At 42.2% G+C, this 8,145-nt stretch overlaps 1 long non-coding RNA gene across 1 annotated transcript; it reads right to left on the bottom strand.

Annotated features, from left to right (window-relative positions):
• Positions 1-637: 637 nt before the first annotated feature.
• LOC134547786 (uncharacterized) lies at positions 638-7,288 on the bottom strand. Its single transcript, XR_010079606.1, has 3 exons — positions 7,033-7,288; positions 3,250-3,354; positions 638-1,701 (listed from the first exon to the last, which is right to left on the bottom strand). It is a non-coding gene; the product is annotated as an uncharacterized LOC134547786 (long non-coding RNA).
• Between the last annotated feature and the right edge of the window lie 857 nt (positions 7,289-8,145).

Genomic DNA, 8,145 nt, shown 5'->3' with positions numbered 1-8,145 from the left:
GCTTCAGAAAAATTTAAAAGGCAGGAGAGGCCCTGCAACTAACAGTTGCACAGAAATTTGCAATAAAACATAGATTTTACCATCTTCACAGCATGATCCCACTCCCACAGTGACCTGTTTGATGAATACACTTGAATTTTTTGGGACCATGACTGGCTTGCTGCATTGCTCAGGGAATACAAAAAGTTATTTGGATGTGATATCGTACTCAGAGAATGAAGCACACTTTGACTATGACAAGATAAACATTCATCTGTTATATTCTTTTCTTTGAACATCATCAAGTACTCAATTTGAAGAGAAATATGATTCTTAAATTTTTCTTGAAATAAAAAAAACCTCATTCTTCTAATGCTGGTTCAGAAAAGTTCTTTCTGTCTGCAATGGGCAAGATGATTGTCTTGTCTTGGACCATGAAAGGGCTGAGTATTGTTTTGTGCTGAAGTAAAAATATTATTTTGTCCTGAAGATTGGAGCAGATTACTTAGTATTCCTCCAGAAAGCAGATTTATATTTAGAATGACCATACACAAGGTTTTCTTAGCAATAGTAATTTTTCCCTACAAAACCAGTGTTCTGAAAGTCAGTCCTTAGACAAGACTGCTTTGCATTAAAAACATGCTTTCTCTTTCATGATTGCTAGGTCAGGTTAGCCTCTTCAATCTGTGCAGAAAATTCTTAGGTGATTTATTAAAAAAGAAACTAATCAGAATTTTGTAATAACAATCTATTTAAAAGCATGATTTCATTAAACTTGTATTTTTCTGGTGGTGTTATAACCATGAAGTATCTGACACCAGAAGCATCATTCCTATTCAATTTCAGCTGCATATTTTTGAAGGCTGTAAATCACTCATTTCCTTTTAAATGCTCTATTATGATTCCCTAGCAGCAAGAGGTAATATTTCCAAAGTTCGAATCCAAGCTTTAGTCCACACTGGATGCTGGGGGAAATCCATCAGGATGCTCAGTCTGTGAACCTGGGAAGCTGGAAGTGGATCCTTGGTGCACCCTGCTCTGGTGCACAGCTGTCTCTGCAGTGCTGAGTGTCACTGCCAGGCTGCAGCAGTCAGGCAGGGCTGCTGACACTGAGACATGAAGCTCGTGCTTTTGATGCAGGAGAAGATGAGGTTTGGCACCCTCTGCAGAGGACTGGAAACCAGGATTACTGTGGGTTAGGGTGCCTCTATGATTTGCCCTCAAGAAACATAGTGAGAAAGGTCAAGACCTAGTCCCTTCCTCTGACTGTGCTCCCTCAAACACGGGCCCTCTTTCGGGGGTTAGTGCTAATGTGCTGCCTTTCAGAACCAAATGAGTTTTTTGCATCCTTCAAAAGCAGGGAAAAAAGAAAAGAAAAAGGCATTGGGGTGGTAATACTTAAAATTTATATTAGTGGTTTAAACATGTGCTCAGGAAATGTGACACATGCCTTTTAAGCTTTCCTCAGCTGGAGGATGTTCAAACCCACATCAGAGAAAATCAGCAAGAAAGAGCCTGTAGCTGAGGGATGAGAGTGCTCTTGGGGCAGAGTGCAGGTCTGCTTACACATTGCACTCCAGTCTTTGGATGAAAAGCAACAACAATTCTGGGAACACAGACTGGAGCTTTGCTGGCCTTCTGAGTTATGATTCCTCTGTCCTGGTCTCTTCTGCTGTGCTTGGAGAGCTGCATTTGCACTACCTCTGCCCGAGCATCCTGGCCCTCTGACAGATACTTAAAGTTATTACCATGGAATGAAACTGCCCTGGTAGAAACCTCACAGAGGCAGGGCACAGGTGTTTTGTAACTGAGTGCTGGATTTTGGGGTTGGCCACGTAGTCACAGCCTATATTTTACCTTTATCAGCTTTATGATAAAAACTTACCAGCACTTCACCTCCACTGAAACCCATGTCCTGAGCTCAGTGTCTCAATGCAAAAACACACACGGTGGTCACAGCATTGGCAGGCTTTCATTCCTCAGACACTGAATTAAAAACTGACTTGCATTTTGTGTCTCTGGAAATGCCAGCTCAAAAGGGTTCCAAAGCACCCAGACGCTTTAAAAGAGAGTGGCCCCATCAAAAAATGTGCCATGTGAAAGCTGCACTGTCAGCTTTTTGCACCTTCCCAAGTGTAAAGCCAACAGAAATCTTGTGTTGTAGTGAGGCCAAACCCCTCTCAGGGCTTCCCATGGCCCTTGCTGGTCAGGCTGAAAGCCAGACTATCTGTGCTGGTGGGAGAGGCCTGAGCCCATCCCTGGAGAGGCACACATTGCCTGAATGTAAATAACTGAAGCAGAAGAGAATTAAATCCAACAGCTCTTTAGACTGAAATTCACAAACAGATCTGCCCTTCTACTGCCAAGGGTGTGCTCTGTGGAACCGAGGCGTTCTATTGTAATTATCATGCTACCAGAGGGTCTCTTAGAGCCCTGATTCCCACAGCCCTGCAAACAGAACAATCCCAGGACTGATTAAAAGTAGTAATTCAGATTCTAGCTGTCATGAGCTAGAGAGGAGTTGAAATTGTTACTTGTTTTTTTATTAAAGGGTTCAAATAAGCAAAATGTCATGGGTATTTTTTTAATGTAATTATTTTAAAACTAATGCCTTTATACAACAAAAGAGCCTGAAGTGTGATTTTTGTACAGTGTAGTTGGCAATTCTGTGAGTAGGACTACCCTGCATTTGCTAGGTCACTTTGCATGTGCTCCATCATATGCACATATTAGAAATTAGGATCCTGATGTCCATTTGCCAGCTCAGCCTCCAGATACCTGGCTGTTTGGATCTGTTCTGGAGATGGTGCCCAGCATTAGTTAGTATTTGCATTGGTGCTGTCTGTGGTGTCCCTGTAGAAAGAAACACTTATCCAGAGGTGGCATTCACAGTCAGGCTCGTCACCAGGGGCTTGACATCCACAGCACCACAGGTTAATTTTGAGCTCTGTTCTTTCCTGTAGCTGGAGCCTTTTGAACTCTTTGGAAGAGCTGCCCAGAATAAAGTACAGGTAAGGAAGGGCTGCCCAGGAAGGGCTGCTGGACTTCTGCTTTGGTTGTTCTGCTATGGCAGGAGCTATTTCAGATAGACTAAGACAAGTAGCAGATAAGTAGCACCATGCGGAAATAATGCTTCTCCCATGACAGTGGGATTTTTTGTGCTCTCATTCAGCTTTGCAAGAGACTTGATGTACAGACATGTAAAAAAAGCAGTGGGAAAGTCACAGGGCAACCAGAGCCCTCCATCTGTAACACGCTTGTTCCTCTTACCCCTTATCATAAAAGGAGTAGGCAAGACCTCTTTTCTCCTTCCTCCCCATTTCTTCCTTTTTGCAGAGAAAGCAAGTTCACTGAGCCAGTCTGATCAGGGAGCAGCTGAAAAAAAAAGAAAAATGGGAAAGTTTATAAAAACTGCATGAATGCTTCTTTCCGGAAAGAAAAGAAATGGGTTTTGAGAAGATAACCAGTTCTTGACATGGAAAGCTCATTTCCCAAAGCCAATACTCAAGCCAAGAGGTCAGGTCTTGTATCTTGCTGTTTGCTATTAAGTTTGCATGTTACTAGGCTGGAAGGTTTTTGGTTTATGCTGTGACTATGAGGGAGTGCAAGCTTTCAGCCACACAAACAAATCCTGAGGCTTTAGCACAAGCTCAGCTTGTCAGTACAAAACATTTAATTAACCTAGAAACTGTTACCCAGGAGTTTGTCTGAGCAACAAATGATCAAAGAAGATCTCTCTCCCCCATTTCATTGGTCTGGTTTGACTCCCTACAAAGGGATGTTTTGCACTCTGAGCATGGAGGGAGGATGTTCCTCTTTGAAGTTGTTTTCAAGTGCTTTTGGCAAAAGTGGCAAGAAGCGTGATGTTTTTAATCTCCTTCTCTTTGCAAAAAAAAAAATTACCAGCTGCAGAGGCCAAAACCTTTCCCCTAGAACTGCAGAAGAGTGTAAAAGGCTGCTCCTCCAACAGGTGGTGAACTTCTTCCTGATAAACCTCCTCGGCTTTTGTACTGGCTTTTTCAGGAGCCAAGCAAAGGCCCTCTTGCTCAAGCATGGCAAGTCAAATCAGAGGACACAGTGCCCAAGCAGTAAGCTGGGACAAGAAACTGGATGGGAGCTGAGCCTAAGACAAATGTCTTGCTCTTGGCAACACTTTCAGCCCCAGCCAAACCAGAAGAGAAGCTGAGCTGGAGCTTTACACAGCTCAGCTCCCTGCTTAACACGCTTTTCCCAAAGTGAAAGGCAGCAGGCTTCTAATGGAACTTTTAAGTGTCACACAGTTTTATTGAATTCTGTTTCCTGATCCAGAGGGGAGGAGCAGCAGCAGGGGGAAAAGGGGAGACCATCCTCTTCAGTGGTGTCACAAACTAATTAAACTGATTAAAGTCATGCTGTATGCGTGACCTTGGATGACCTGCAGCAGAGACACAGCACAGCATATGGCTCAGTGGGTAACTATTCACACAGAACCCCACACAAGGGCTCCTAGTGTATTAGATCCAGCCTTCTGGCAGGAGCAAAAAAGGCAAACACACACACAACCCCCAAAAAATCACTTATTTCGTATTTTTAGTAGAGAATGATGAAAAAATGAAGATGCTGTTTGATAAGGAATTATAAAGGGACTGAGGATAATATGCTTATTGGAATCCCAGAGGTACTTCAAGGACACCATTTTAGAAATTGAGATTAAATGCGCCTCTCAAATGAATAAAAACTCTGAAAGACCCCTGATAAGGCAAATAAGTCAGTGTGGTTAACCAGCAGAAGCTAACAGAAGTTTACCAAACAAAACAAAACAAAACAAAACAAACAAACAAACAAACCAACCAAAAAACCAAAACAAAGAAAAAAGGGAAAAGGTTATTTCAAGAAAGAGAGAAAGACAATGTCTGTTAAGGTAAATGTGAAAACAGAGAAAGGTTGGACCAGACAAAAGATTTTCAAGAGCAAGTCACCAGAGGCAAAAGCTAATATTAAATGTTTTTAAACACATCAGAAGCAAGAAGTGGTTAGGTTATGTAATGAAAGCTCATTTGCACACCCAGAGAGGAGCACAGAGGGTGGGGGTATATAACACCCTGCCCAGGTCCTCCCAAGTCCATCACAGGGACCATCAGACCACCAAAGATTCATCTCCAGAGGCCAGAGGATCACAGATGCCCAAGGGCTAGTGGGAAATCCAATTCAAGAATCCCCAGGGAATGAGGGAGGAACTTCTCCAGGCTCCTCCCAGGGCTGTCCCCAGCAGACTTCAGTCCCAGTGTCCAGACTTGAAACCCACCACAAAGGGTCATTGGGAGCAGCTCTCCAGACCTCCTTTTGATCTGTGGGGGTCACTGGTTGAGCTCTAGGACACACTGTGGGAAGAACAGTTTGGAATTATTCTTGCCTTATGACCAGATGCCTAGGGGAGAAACCAAAGGAGGCTAAAGGAATTTCAGTGACTTGGAGTGCTTTGTGTGCCCATACCCACTGGGAATGCATTTCCAGTCCCACTACTGGCTTGACCTGGGCTATGGAGCTGTGGCAGCCTCGCCTCTCTTGAGCTGTCAGAGCCAGCAGGATGTGTTTCACCCTAACAAACCAGCCAGAAGTCTGTGGGAGTAACACCTCAACACGATATTGAGATGTAAAATGAGCAAACAAGACAGTTCAGTGGGCCCTGGCAATAAGGTTAGCAGGAAAGTTTTGGTGTTCGTTGTGTTGGACTTCAGCCTTCCTTTATGGCAAGAAAACTTCCTAAAACTAAAGAATGAGTAAACGAGACTTCAGAATTGCTGATATGAATAGTGTCTGGTTAGCAGGGCCAGAAGCTGTTCAGACCAGGTTTCTGAATATAGCTGTAACTCAGATATTGAGTCATGGAGTTATTGCTTGTACATATAATCCATCTAGGCATAATACCTCAGCTGTGGTGCCACAGGAATGGAAGATGATAGATGTGACACTAATTTTTAATCCAGGAAACAGATCAGCAATCCTGACTATCTCTCAGGGCCATAGCACAGACCAGCAGTCACAGAGACAAATATGGCATGTTGGGAAAGGTCTCATACTGTGTACAGAAAAGTCACAATGCATGTTGGAGCCCTTTGAAGCTTTTCAAAAAGAATTCAATTGCCACAGGGTTAGAAGGAAGATAATTTGTGTATCAATAACTGGCTAAATAATGGAAAACAAAATTTTCTCAGTGGAGAATGTGCTTCAGGGGAATCCTTAAGGAATCAGTGGTGGAGTCTGTGCTCTTCAGCATACACATAAGCAATCAGATGTGTGTGAACAGTGAGGCAACAAAGTTTGTTGATTCAAGAGCTACTCAGATGTACTATGCCTGTTTGAGTTCAGTCAAGGTCAATGATTTACATTACATGACTTGAAGCAGATCCGTAATGGTAAAAATGGACAAAGTTACAAAAAGTCTAAGACATAACTGAAATTTCAGCCAGATGTAAATAAAATAGCAGCTACAGTCTGGATTTATAGTCTCATCTATGTAGTTTTCCAGTAAAAGGGTAGTACAAATCAGTATTATAAAAAAGGCTTATTGTAAATTATCCTGCCTCTTTAACTGGAGATACCTGGCCAAAAGGGCTGGCTGAAATCTTCTATCAGATATTATCTTATCTTAAGCTGAACAGCTTTACAGGCTCCTAGAAATAGAGGCTGTAAAAAGACTGCTGAGACCAGTCAATCCACTAAGCCTGAATGATGTGTACTCGATCCTTTTCTGACAGATTCATGTTTCAAAGACTTGCAGCCTTAGGCAAACCAAAGGCTCCATCTTGCAACTCTTAAAATTGTAGTGTTTTCCTTAATTTTTATGTTCAGTGTCCTTTGCAGTAAATTAAGCCTACTATTTTTCATTGTGAATATGGAAAATAGCTCATTTATTTCCTTTGTAAAGCAACATTATACATATTTAAGAGCATAAAAGAACTTCCTGATTTTTTAAATATTCTTTTCCTTCAGTCTGAGAACCCAGTTCCTTCAATCTTCCTTCACAAGTCATATTTTCTAGATCACTAGTAATTTGTGCTGCTTTTTCCTTACCTTTCTCCATCTGCAGGGATGAAAGCCAGACCACCACAAGGAATATTCCAGATGAGCTGTTACCAAGCACTGAGTAGAGAAGAATGGCCATTTCTTATGTCTTGCAGTCTGTAGTCTTGCTTCTATAAGAACACTCTTTACTTTATTGTCACCAGACAAACACTGCTGATGTGAGTTCAACTTCTTCAATTAGCTTATTGATTACCCTTGGATCATTCCCAGCTATGATTTGTGACTCCAGGGGCTTCTGTGCTTTTGGCTCATTACCTAAAGACAGAGCAAACCGAAATGAGATTCTACAGAAACCACCTCTATATGTTTTATATTGAGTAGTGGACCACCAGGGGCGGCTCTGTAGTCGTGTGTGTCACCAGTTTTGCACTGGGCCTGTGGCAGTTTTGTGTGAGCCAGTGGTTGGGAAAGTATTGTCTTTAAGCTTTGGATGTGCTGCCTTTAAGGGATTTCTGAAATCTAGCAAAGAGATGTCGGCATTTTTTCAGTAAGCAGAATTTACCATGGAGCTTCCTCATGGTTCTCCATTAGAAAAGACAGAGAACCAACCATCCAAACTGTGCTTCCCTGAATTGCAGTATCAAACGAAACAGTACTGGGGAAGGCCTGGCTAGAATCATGGGATGTGGAAACTCCTGTGTTTGCCCTTTCCACAAGATGTGTTATCCCTGTTGCAGAATAAAGCAAACCACTTCAGTATTATTTATGCTTGACAAACCTATCTTAGCTAATACTCGCTTTCTTTGTCTTCCATATATAATTTGTCCATTTTTTTCCACCAATATCTTTTCAACGGAAATTTCCTTTCATCAGTTGATAACTTCCCATCTCCATTCTACACCTTTCACAATTATCCCCTGTGTTTTTGATTTTGTCATCTCCAGGCCACCTTGTTTGCCCTTTGTGGGTTTGCTGAGGTTGCATCATTCTGAAGTTTGTTTCACCCAGCCTTCGGGATGTCAGGCTGAAGTTTGTTTGTTCTAGTCCCATTGAAGACTTCTAAATGACCTGAATAGTTTCTATGTCAGGCTTTGCATATTTTCGAGTGAAAACTTTCATTTGCATCTGATTCCAATTTGTTTCAGATACCTGCTTCAAATA

The sequence above is a fragment of the Prinia subflava genome, chromosome 2 (genome assembly GCF_021018805.1).
Source record: "Prinia subflava isolate CZ2003 ecotype Zambia chromosome 2, Cam_Psub_1.2, whole genome shotgun sequence".
NCBI classification, from domain to species: domain Eukaryota; kingdom Metazoa; phylum Chordata; class Aves; order Passeriformes; family Cisticolidae; genus Prinia; species Prinia subflava.
Note: the sequence above shows the minus strand (reverse complement) of the source record. Positions and strands in the feature narration are given on the sequence as shown.